This window comes from Micromesistius poutassou (genome assembly GCF_964030765.1).
Source record: "Micromesistius poutassou genome assembly, chromosome: 15".
Classification (NCBI taxonomy): domain Eukaryota; kingdom Metazoa; phylum Chordata; class Actinopteri; order Gadiformes; family Gadidae; genus Micromesistius; species Micromesistius poutassou.
In genome coordinates, this window is record NC_140285.1 from 4,949,306 (window position 1) to 4,962,024 (window position 12,719).

Consider the following 12,719-nt stretch of genomic DNA (forward strand, 5'->3'; position numbering starts at 1 on the left):
GGACCTTACCGAGTTAAATGTTGGCTCTGACCAGAGGGATGTAAAACTAAAATGATTGCGTAACCAAACTATTTTGGGATGCCGGCTGTTTATCAAATATAGTGAATAAGCATATGGCAATTAAAATAGCAAATATCTATGGCTAAGGAGATCATTTTTAATGCTGTTCATGCACACAACCGTTTGTCCGCTGGATTGTGTATTGGTATGTGTACTAAAGCATATGGCCCATGTGTATATGATTCAGAGGCAAATGCACTATGTTGCTTGGCAGTTAACACGAGCGCACGCACACACACACACACACACAGTGTGGTGAATTTAGTGTTCTCCCATCAGCCCCCCGCTCACCAGCAGCCCCCCAGCTGGGCGGCTGCCTGGCCCCGCCGCACCTCCGCTGATCGAGGCTTTGAAACGCAGCCTCTGGTCTCTCCTTACCTCTCTGTCTCCTCGCCGCCCCCACAGATCCCAGCCACAACCATTACACTCACTGCGCACACATTCACAAAAAAAAAAAACATACAAAAACCCACACACAGTCATGCACAAAAAAAGACACACACACACACACACACACACACACACACACATGTCTAACATCAGTGAGACAGGCAGACTGAAGCCGTCAGTGCTACAGGTACATCAGTGAGACAGGCAGACGTCAGTGCTACAGGTCTATCAGGGAGGCAGGCAGACGTCAGTGCTACAGGTCTATCAGTGAGACAGGCAGACGTCAGTGCTACAGGTCTATCAGTGAGACAGGCAGACGTCAGTGCTACAGGTACATCAGTGAGACAGGCAGACGTCAGTGCTACAGGTCTATCAGGGAGGCAGGCAGACGTCAGTGCTACAGGTCTATCAGTGAGACAGGCAGACGTCAGTGCTACAGGTCTATCAGTGAGACAGGCAGACGTCAGTGCTACAGGTCTATCAGTGAGACAGGCAGACGTCAGTGCTACAGGTCTATCAGTGAGGCAGGCAGACGTCAGTGCTACAGGTCTATCAGTGAGACAGGCAGACGTCAGTGCTACAGGTCTATCAGTGAGACAGGCAGACGTCAGTGCTACAGGTCTATCAGTGAGGCAGGCAGACGTCAGTGCAGTCTCTCCGGGGTCGTTGCGTGGTGGGGCTGTGCTGGGTGAATGAAGCGTAACACTAGCTCATAATAACAGCGTTCGTTCATTGATGCGTAATAGGGCAGCACGATTGTTTAGCTGCACATTGCGGTTGTATCTATTCAGAATGTGTGATCTCAGATCTGAAGACGATGTGAAAATGACAGACAGTCTATAACAACAGATTGGTTTGTGCCACTTCAATTCAAAATAAACAATATTTCATACTCTAAAAGTTACTCATGAAGCGTCTCATGGTTATCAGCATCGACCAATAAACGTCATTGCGGTTCATCTCCATGAATAGAACCTGACACAATTTTATTAAACAGAGCTGGGGTGCTGGTGGCGCGTGTCTGTGCTGCATCGCCAATGGGCTGGGCCCCTCTGTCGCGGTCCCGTAGGGTGCACTAATGTTTTGAAGCCTGAGGACGGAGGTGCTTGATTTAAGTGAACACTAAAGTGAGATGTTAACCCAATCCCCCTCCTGGAACCCTGTGCTCAGTGGCAGATCTTATCGGGGCAGCCGGCTGAACCTCCATTAATTGGTGCTAATAAAGTAGAAGGCTTGGAGTGGATTATCTCTCCCTCTCTCCCTTCCTCTAGCTGCCGCCATGGAACGTTTTATGCCGTTAAACAAATGCAATGGCGTGTAATTTAATTGAAACTGGAATTATTCACTCGTGGTCTTTTGGGCATAACCTAATTCCGGTTATCATTACACTACAGCTATTAAAATGTCATTTATTTTTCAGAAGATGCGTTTAATAAAATAAAGCATGGTGTTGGATATAAGGAAGGGGTTTTTTTTGCCTCACAAAAAAGGAAACGTCTCCAATTAAGGTCACCTATAGAAGTACGATCGAGTATCGTCAGTCGAGGCTGGAATACAAATGGCTTCAATTACCTACAATATGACAACACCATCTATAATCCATCTTGCAGATGTGACTTCTGCAATGCATTACGCAAATAACAAAAAGCATGAGTGTGGCCTAGTTTAAAGCACAGACATGATTTGTTATGATGTACTCCATGTTCTCTGACATTGCGATGCCCGTCAGCCACATAAATCACCTTCCAGACAGCTCTGGCATTAGTCAACAAACAAAAACAGTTCTCCTCTCATCACCTCATACGCATGCACACATTTCAAATGGATGCCCGCGCCAAAAAAACGTGGAGCGTGTTACGTTTGCATATTAAATGGAAGCTCTAAATATTTCAACCATGCATACCATTTCCGCAGTCATTTCGAGTCCCCAATGCCACATCAGTAATTCCGTAAACGACTTAAAGACGTCACACAGTCGGGAAGATCGGTTCTCTGCTAGTCTGTCGTCAGATCGGATCACGTCAGCGCTGGTGGAGGGCCCGATGCATACCGAAACAGTCCCCTTTCGCGCCCGATGTGTTGTGCAATTCATCGCCATTGACTGAAAGCAGCAAGCTGAAAAATGTACTACTACCCGCTTGGATGACTCAAACCGCTCACGAAGAACAATGGATGTTTTCAATTAGATACAACCAAACTGCAATCGCACCACAACTGTACGCGGTTTAGAGGTAACCTGAGGAGACGCACCAGAGACATCCTGTCCCCCTGGCTCTGCTCAGCAACACAACCTTCACAAGGCGTTCCATCATTTGTATGTCCTGGTAAAACTGAATATTAAGGGACTTGGGCATGCGGGTGAAGTGTTAGCAGAAGTAGGAGTGAGTATCGCTGTCAGTAGAGGCTGGAATACAAATGAACTGAACTAAAGTACATTTTAATTTGTGTTGTCTTTTAGTTACAACTGTGGAAATTTGTCAATGACTACTTTCTGCCTCAACACCAAAATCTCCCTTTGCAGAACACACAGTGACAAAAACCTATTAGAAATGATTACCTATACCCATTGATGATCAGTGAAACAGTCTTTAAAATCAGACTGTGTAAGTGATCAAGTGTTAGGGTTAGGGTTATCAATGTTTCCCCGACACTGGGCCTATCAGTTGGTTCATTTTAATCCGTCTCCCACCACCTCTTCCCTTCCAACATGAGTCATTTTCTGCTGCATGAATAGCATTAGCATAGATTACCATCTGCTCCGTCGTATTGATTTGCTTTCCTGTGAGTCCCCGGTCATTCCTGAGGAGTCTCTGGGTCCCAGCAGACTATGGATGGACTCCGTGAAGGGGACAACAGCCCACCAAGATCACAGCGGTCATATCCGTGAGCCTTTCAGACGTTTGGCTGCAGTGTGTTAGCTCTGTGAAGCTACGGGTCACGAGCGTAGCCTACCATCTAAAACTAGATTGTGAAAGTCCAATCCAATTAGTTCATCATATACTATCAAGTGACTTGGATTGAAATGCGATGCAGTTCATTAAGGTGTAGGATGCCGTTTGCTTGGAGATTGGGTTCAAAACCAGGAGCTTTTGGCTGCGGGTCATATATTTATATAGCCGTATCGGTGGACGAATTGGTATGCAGTAGTAGAATAATTTTTTCTGGCCCCCCCTAGTCCGGTACACCAGTGGAACCAGCACGCTCACTTCATCCTATCTCCCTCCATCTCTCTTAATACGTTCACGAGTGACAAGAGAAAAACCACTGTTCCAGACTGGCAGACGCCCAGGGGCACACTGTGAAAGAAGGGACACCCAGCCAGTTCACTCACAGCCAGCCACGACCTTGACTCCAGTGGGAGGAAGACGAGGGGAGCGTTACTAGCAGACATACCCAGGGTAAATACCACATGGGCCCGGAGCTAGACCAGCACCAAGAAGCAATAAGAGTTACAATCTGGGTTTCTTCATCTCGTCTTCCTTGCATTGATTGTTTTTTAACAACCTTGTGTATTGCGACACAGTGTTTTATTTAATAGCCGAGTCTCAATGTGGAGATTAAACTGAACCATTATCCGATTTTAAGAGTATACTCTTCTCAAAATGCCATGATGGTCGTTTACTGATTTGAATACTACGATATCCTTCTCTTCACCTTCCAGGTGTGGCTGAAAGCATCGTGCCAAGGGGTTGAACCGAAGGAGAATGGTGATGTAATGATCCCCATTTTATAATGCTGATATAAACTAAACTGTTCCACCTTTCTGAACGGTCGTCATAAAAACATGCTAATTATTCACCATAAACTGCATAGGTTATGGGCCACGACCAAAGTACTATGATCCTTTTTAAGTTTAATGCTTAGAAATGTGGATATCGGTGCTTCCCTTCAAGCTATTTTTAGCACGTCTGGTGCTGCATATTTTACAGCTCTGCATATTTTAGGCGTGACTTTGTGACATTCAGAGATCCCCAGCTGGCCAACCTCTGACTGAGAGAAATTTCAATATGAAAATGCCCCGGCGCATCAATCTGTCAATCACATGCACACGTCCGCTCAGAGCTCAAATGTTCTTTGACATTCAGTCGTCTCTTCTTGTGAAAGCGCATTTGAGGTGGATCTCAGCCCATACATTTTTAACCATTCAAACTGTAACATTTGATCCTGCGATATGTTAAATCTAGTGTGTGTCCGGAACCTTTATGTTACGATCTGATGATCTTGGCCAGGATGACGTTGAGGACATTGTAATCTCAACGGGACCTTCCTGGTTTTATACAAGGTAAACTCAGTCCAATTAAAATTGAAGAGACACTGGGTGGACATAAACGTACAGCGACAGCAGAGCAGTGTGTTGGTTCACCATCGGGTTCGGAACCCCTCGTTAGAAGGCTTGGGTACGTCGGAGTACAAGCAGACCTATCCTTTCCCTGTGGAGGACTGGTGTGTTTCCAGTCCGCTCCCAGTCTGTAGTCTATATAATAAATAAATTGTCAACATGGAAAAGCATATGTCCTCATTTCATGAAGAACTTTAGTGCAAAATTAACCTTACGGTTTCAAGTGAAACCATGGAGAAAACATACATAAATATAGACCTAGCCTACAATATGAGAATGTGAAGTATCAATAGGTAAAAATCAAACACTCAAATATAGCTGCAGCTCTGGCCTTGGCGATATGAACTGAATCAAATATATGTTTGACCAAAAACCTCCATGTTGATATTGCAACTATTGGTGCTTTCACAAATTATTAACACAATGCGGTCTTTGATAAATAATCATCAGTAATCTTGATATTATGATTAAATTGGTAAAGGCATATAATAACAAAATAGCTAGAACAGTCTGGTTAGTTCAGAAAGTTTCTTTACTGTAATGCAGCGTATGTCATATCTCTTATGCAGCCATACCACCATGAACACGCCCGATCTCGTCTGATCTCGGTAGCTAAGCATGGTCGGGCTTGGTTAGTACTTGGATGGGAGACCGCCTCGGAATACCAGGTGCTGTAAGTGGTGTTGGGTGGTGGCCTGTAGGTGGCACAGTTCCCTCTGGCCAAAAAACATCAATCCCGATTCCCCAGTGCAGTGACGGGGACACTGTGCTGTGGAAGGTGCCGTCCTTCAGAGGAGACGTAAAACCGAGGTCCTGACTCACTGAGGTCATAAAAGATCCCAGGGCACTTATCGCAAAGAGTAGGGGATCCCCCCGGTATCCTGGCTAAAACTGCCCAACCAGGCTCATTTCAATCTGGCCCCTAATCATCCCCCTATATAATTGGCTCATTCATTAATTCCCTCACTCTTCACCTCCAGCTGGTGTGTGGTGAGCGTTCTGGCACTGATTGGCTGCCGTGCATCACCCGAGCGCTACACATTGGTGGTGGTTAGTGAGGTCCCCCCTTCACTGTAAAGCGCTTTGAGTGTCTTGAAAAGCGCTATATAAATATTATTAATTATTATTAATCGCGATATTACGATATCGAAAAACGATAACTAGTCCTGTCACCATACATTACAATATCCAAAATTGACGACGATATCTAGTCTCAAATCGCAACGTCTATATAAAAGACATGGATCAACTTGTTTGCACCTCGTTGGCGAAACGTTAAGCTGAACCAACCAAATGGCACCATTTATGTGAATCGTCATAGCAACAAGACAGGAAATTGATTCCAGGGCCCTAAACTGCTGATTCAGAGAAAATGGCGGCAGCTCAATAGGTTTGCATTGAAGGCATAGAGACCGTACTAACTACTATTTGTTTCACAGACACATGCATGCAGCGAAGTACGACTGGGCAATATGGAAAATGTAATTATGGAATCACATTTTGGAAATCTATCCCATCTAATATTCTAAGCCAACTGTGTTTCAATAACACATCATCTGAAAATATATGGCTAAATCCCTTTCAAACCTCAAACTTAATTTGCTGAAGGTCTTGTGAGCAAACGTGTAGTCGACAAATCTATATGTATTTGTGGACATGTAGTCCACAAATACACAGGGTGACCGCGTCTACAAATGACGTCGGAACAAACGGCGTTCCAAAGGGGAGCGCATTCCTCTCAGCCCTGATGCCACCAACGCCCCCAACACCCCCACCACCGCCACCACCACCACCCCCACCACCACCACCCCCACCGACCACCCCCGCCGCCCGGTGTGAGTGTTATGAGTGGTGATGAGCGCGCAGAGCGACGTGCCGCTGACCTACATATCCCTCGGTTGATGTGGAGAGAAGCGCCGCAGGTTGGGCGGAGGTGGCGGAGGACAGCCCTGACATGGCTCCACCGCCACGGTTCAGAACGAGAGGCGGCCGCCCCCCCAAAGGTTCAGAACCGCCGTGGCGGTGGTGTGAAGCCCGCCAGCTGCTCCTCTGGCTCTCCTCAAAGGGGATTGGTTCTGAACCGAGAGGAACCCGAAGAACGCCGTGCTCTGCTCTGATGGAAAACAGAACCAGCCCCCGGCTTGTATACCACCGCACAATGGTGACGGAAAAAACAACAGGCCCCCTGCAGGGAATCCTATTGTCAGAAAACACCGGAGGTTTCTCAGGAGACAGCTCCCGACCCCCTGTGATTAGAGTTGTGCGTCTAGAAATAGCATACAAAGCCCCTTGCTGGAGCAATGGTGATTACGAAGGCACCAAAGGAGCCGTGTGTACACCTCGCCAGTGCCCCGGTTACCATTCCGAAAGGCCCATTCTAAGAAATACAATCGTCTAAGCAGCCGTTTTTTGGCTTCTTTGCAAGCCGTTTCCTTCCTTTGAGAGCACTTCCACTCTCTGAAGACGGATTACACAGATAAAAAGCCGTAGAGGTAGTTAAAAACAAAAACATGTTCAAAGAGTTGTATCACTCCACCTTGTGTGTCTGTCTAGGTATGTTTTATTTTTTGGTGCAGGCTGTGAAACGCTGTATAATAGACACAAATTCTCATTTATTTGAAATCACTTAAAGGCTGGAGCTGGAGGACAGCTGTGAGGCGCACAGGGCCCATGGGAATGCTAATTTGTCTTGCAAACATTCTCCAAATCTAATCTAACCAGACATCTTACAGCAACAAGGTCATTCGCTTTGGATGACTTCTACAGTTTGAAGCATCCAAAAGCACAAACTTCATGGCCTGTATTTTGTGCTTTCTTTGGAATATATGTGGTCTTCACATAATTTTACTACCTACATGCAGAGTTCTGAATGACGATCCCTGCTGCTTTATTGGTATTCAGCACACATTCAGATCTCTGACCTTAATGAATATCGTCTTTCTGCTGGGAAAGGAAGCGATCCACGAGGGAAGCTAGCTCTCTCTGAAACACGCTGATAGAACGGCCCCGCCACCAAACCTATTTGCAGGCAAACTGCTTCAGGCCGGTCCAGTGATTCCTCTCGTCTTTTGAAGGTACTTCTCCGGCCCCACGAGGGATGGACCGGGCCCCTGGAGCCCACAACCATATCAATCATAGCGGTCTCTGGCAACAGAGCTCATTATCCCTAAATCAATGGACGGACTCCCGAGGAAAGAGGTGTGTGCCTGACGAATGGCCGAGGAGCCGTGCTGCTGCTGTAAGACATTTCTCTCATACCTTGTGAGACCACAGGTCATTTAAGCTGCTTTGAATCCTGTCATCTGGGAGAAATCTCCATTGTGCAGACGTTTGAACGCACCATTAGTTGACTCAAAGATGTGGCTATTAGACTCCTGTTCCCAGATTTCCAGATTATAGTACCCGCCTACGGGATTCACAGGCACACATTTGAATAAGGGCTCACATTAAGAGTGATGAATAATCAGTAATTGATCAGCCAAGGGGTGATTGGAATACAAATGGCTGTGTAGGCCTTGTTGGGAACATTGTTTTCAAGCATCACTGTGTCTATAAATGTAGATTTTACTAGAAGAAGGATAAACGGTAACCTTTCCGAAATGAAAGCCATTACATTTTGATTTGACCTTTGCTAATGTCGTTATTTCACCAGAAGATTGAAAATTGTAATGTGTTGGACATTAGCCTTCATTGGGTAAATACTTGGAAATTACAGTGTGGTGTACATGCCTGAACATCGTGTGCAACCAAGGACAATTACTGTAACAAGTTACTTTCTGTTCTTTTGACATGTTCCACCACAGTGGGTAAGGCTGTGTGCATTGTTTCCAGATCGGGATTAGGGCTGCACGATATATCGAAAATGTATCGATATATCGTGTATCGCTATCAACGCTTGCGATAGACATGCCGCAAAGATTACTTAAACTTCAATAAAAACGATAAAATGATAAAATGAGTCCTGCACGGGTCCATTTTTTGAGACACGCCCCTGCCCACACCCGCAAAGTTCAGCACCAGATGCAACCCGTCACCCGTGATAATATCAAAATTGAATCCGCACTCGCCCGGACCCGTTAACATTTGGCCCTCTACCCAACCCATGCCGCGATAAATCCCACACAAGCTAAAATCATTCAAATGAATGTGCTTTATTTCCATCTCGCACTGTTGGAGCACGTATACTCTCTTGCGCTCCGCCTCCAACTACGAGATGTTGAGTGTCCTTCCTGCTGTTCTTTCGGGGGTAACAGCCTTCACTTTGACCGGCAGTGGCTCTGCTTATAGGTCGGAATATGGGCGGAATAAAGCGGCCACCGATTCTTGACAGGCCTGGTACTTTGTTCTTACACACAAACGGACTCGTTCGTTACTTCACTAGACAAATGTTACCACTCGCTCTCCTCTAGGGATAGACCGATATGGATTTTTTAGGGCCGATACCGTTACCGATTTTTTTTCATCAGCCTTAGCTGATGACCGATACAGATTCTCTTGAGCCGATATTTGGAGCCGATACTACCCTGGAAATCCAGGGTCCACTCTGGGAACGAGCAATATACTCACTCCCCAATTCCCCTGCCCCAGAACATTAACCAATCACATCGGTGTATCTGATATAGGCGGGCCAAAAGCGTTGCTGTTTTACCGACCGGATACGGCAAGAGTCTTATCTATTGTTTAGCTCCGCTGGTCTGGATACGTTACCTCACTGACGTCACTCACTCACACACACACACACACACACACACACACACACACACACACACACACACACACACACACACACACACACACACACACACACACACACACACACACACACACACACACGCTACTCTCGTAACATTAGGTTCTTTAATGTACCCCCATATTTGCGCTGTGGTAACTTAGGCCCCGTCCACACAGGCGAAAATGATATTTTCTGGAAACAATGCATTTCTTTTTTAATTTCTGCATCAGTCTATGTTGGCAACAAGTAGAGCAAACAAAAACATTAAATATCGCAAGACATATCTTAATCTTAATATAGAATAATGTTATCACATATCGCATGTTTTCCTAATATCGTGCAGCCCTAATCAGGATTACACGTTACAGCTATATATGAAAAGAGTTATTTTATGCAATCAGCAGTCATAAAGAGAGTTTTGAAGTGATCTTATAAACAAGGGGTTGAAAACACAAGTTTGGAGTATCAACAGAAGTTTACCACGACCCTAAAGTAAATTATTTACAGAGCCAGGTAACCCTTTACCATCTCCCACATCACGCATCAGAAAACACACTTAATTAAGTCTGTCAAATGCAAGTCAACAAAAATTGGATGCCAAACCTACAAATGGTCCTTTTTACAAGTTTCAGATTCACATCTCATATGTACTTCACACTAGTGCCCTCGACTTTTCATCCAAAAAGGTTGGTTTTTCTAACATAGATAACATTGTGTGGTATAATACCAATGTAGTAACAAGTGGAGGTTATCTTGGGGTGCTTGTTGTCAGCCTTGATCTGCTCAGAAGCAACGTTCAGAAGATCAATCAGCTGAGCAGAATGCATTGGATAACTTGACTCTTTAGCGACCCCTTTGGTGGCAGCAGAAAATTCACTCTCAATCAATTTCCAATTAGCCATAGCATAGGAGGTGTTGAAGCTTTGTATGTGTATGTGGAACTTGTTATATTCCTTTTTTTACTTTAAGCTTTTGAGCCAAACTATTGATCCTTGGATACTTACAGCGTCTGATACTCATTTTAGGTTTCTTTAATAAGTATGTAGCCTGAAACACATAGCCACTGTCTGTATGGCGTTGCATCGACCAAAAATAGAAATGATAAGTTAAAGTGCAACAACACAAAACGACCTTTAAGAACAATTGTGATGTTGTAATGGCTGGTTGGTGTCCGAGCACAATCTAAGGTCATTAAAAGATGATAGACACATGTATATTAAATTGTATTATTCGTCTTGCGATCAAGGCCATACAAAACAAAAGCAGCAGCAACACGAAACATGTTCAACCGGAAGCAAGACGCAAAGCGAACTGGTTCTGGTCAACCTAGAGAGCAAGTCAGATCATTAGGTAAGAGGCCTGCTGAACAGGCTACTAAACAGAGAAAATAAAAGGACACTCACTAACCTGTTACCACCTGTTACCACCTATTCAAAGACTATATTTCTGCCAAAACGTGCAAGGATGTATGATCCGATTTTTCCTAACTGAAACAAGTATTTAACTTTACACATGATGAAACCCCCATGCTGGGTTCATTATGATGAATGGTATTTTACTGTTTAGTGGGAAATCAACTCAAGATCTTGAAAGAAGGACAAAAACGTAGCTTGGCTTAAAGAAGCTGTTATTTACTATTTGTTGCTCCGTGCCTCACGGTGTATATTTGACTAGGACTACTTGATCACGCGGTGATACAGCGGTGACGGCTGTTAAACAGCTGGAGGGAGGCTCGGTCCCCGGCATTATTCATGCTGCAGAAACACACGTATAGCCTACGCTCTTTCAGCGTCTATCGAGCTTTCCTTGACTTTTTTAATCAAGTCGTTTTCTGCCATCGTTTCCCTCATTCTACTTCATCAACCTGTGAATCGGCTAATAACAAGCCAATGTTTTGTCCAATTGTACGTTTGCATTTCAAAAAGAAGACGAGAACCGTCGTCTTTTGCAATAGGGCTTTACACAAAACAAGTGTTCATCAAGATGCGCCTTGAGCTTGCCACCTGTATGGGTGGGTGGGGGGGGGGGGTGTGCCATGTATCACATATCACCATCACGATCATGCTCCCCCACATCCCCATCAAACGAACGTGTCCTAACGTTACCTCTCCAGGAGACGGATAGGGTCCTAATCTCTCCTTTGCCCCCTGATGATGTCTTTCGGTGAGTCACATCTGGCTGTAGTCCGCAAAAGTCCGTTTTCAGTCCTCCTGCACGGGGTTCCAGGAGCAACTTGACGGGATTGAGCGGGAGGATGAGCCACCTCAAAGTATTAAGTAACACTATATCGCCACAGCTGTACTCCAAATGTACCTTTATTCTTTGTCTCGGTGGTAAAAAAAAAAAAAAAAAAGAAGAAGAAGATGAAAACACGTTATCGAGGTGTTCTGCCAAAAAAACAAACACGTTCTTATCCACCTCGCACTACCGACCATCCGCGACGCCACGCTTCCACAAACGACACGGACGAATGTTAGTTCATTGCAATGTCTTCCCGTCAGGCGCGAGGATTGGAGGAGGCATGGCTGTCGCGCGTGCACGCACCCTCTGTTTCCAGGCTCGCGCAGCCGCGAGTACGACGTCGTTCACATTCACACGGCCCACACTCCGCGTGGCAGTGGGAAGCAGACGGTAGCAATCGTAGAGAAATGCACTCATTTCAACGGAACAAGGTCGAAGATCATGCGAAATATTGTCTCTCATTTATGCAAAACTGCACGGTGTGAACTCACCATATGGGGGGGGGGGGGTTCACCCCGACACAACAGTGTCGGGGTGAACTAACAATGTTAACATTTCACGTTGTGCTGATCGCTCCCAGTTGCTACTCGCTAGAGTAGAACAACTATTTGAGAGTAGGCCTATCCAACAAAAAATGTATTAACAGAATTAATTCATTTTTTGTTTGATCAAATCGATAATTATTTATCTTTTATTAAAAATTGCACATATGCCTTTTGGTTCTCGCTGTGGTTCGCGCGCGGGGCCTGCCTTTCATTGACATTATTCGACGATGTGTTAAGTTTTCCTCCATCAGTGACTCTGGAAGAAGGGCTATCTTCCCTTGGGCCTAACGTTGTACGGAGTAAGACAACTAATAAGCCCAGAGAGAGAGAGTGTGTGTGTGTGTGTGTGTGTGTGTGTGTGTGTGTGTGTGTGTGTGTGTGTGTGTGTGTGTGTGTGTGTGTGTGTGTGTGT

General features: G+C 45.2%; 1 non-coding gene across 1 annotated transcript; it reads left to right on the forward strand.

The window, feature by feature from the left end:
- The first annotated feature begins 5,350 nt into the window (after positions 1-5,350).
- LOC311360311 (5S ribosomal RNA) lies at positions 5,351-5,469 on the forward strand. The gene has a single exon (XR_014638405.1). It is a non-coding gene; the product is annotated as a 5S ribosomal RNA (ribosomal RNA).
- The last annotated feature ends 7,250 nt before the right edge of the window (positions 5,470-12,719 follow it).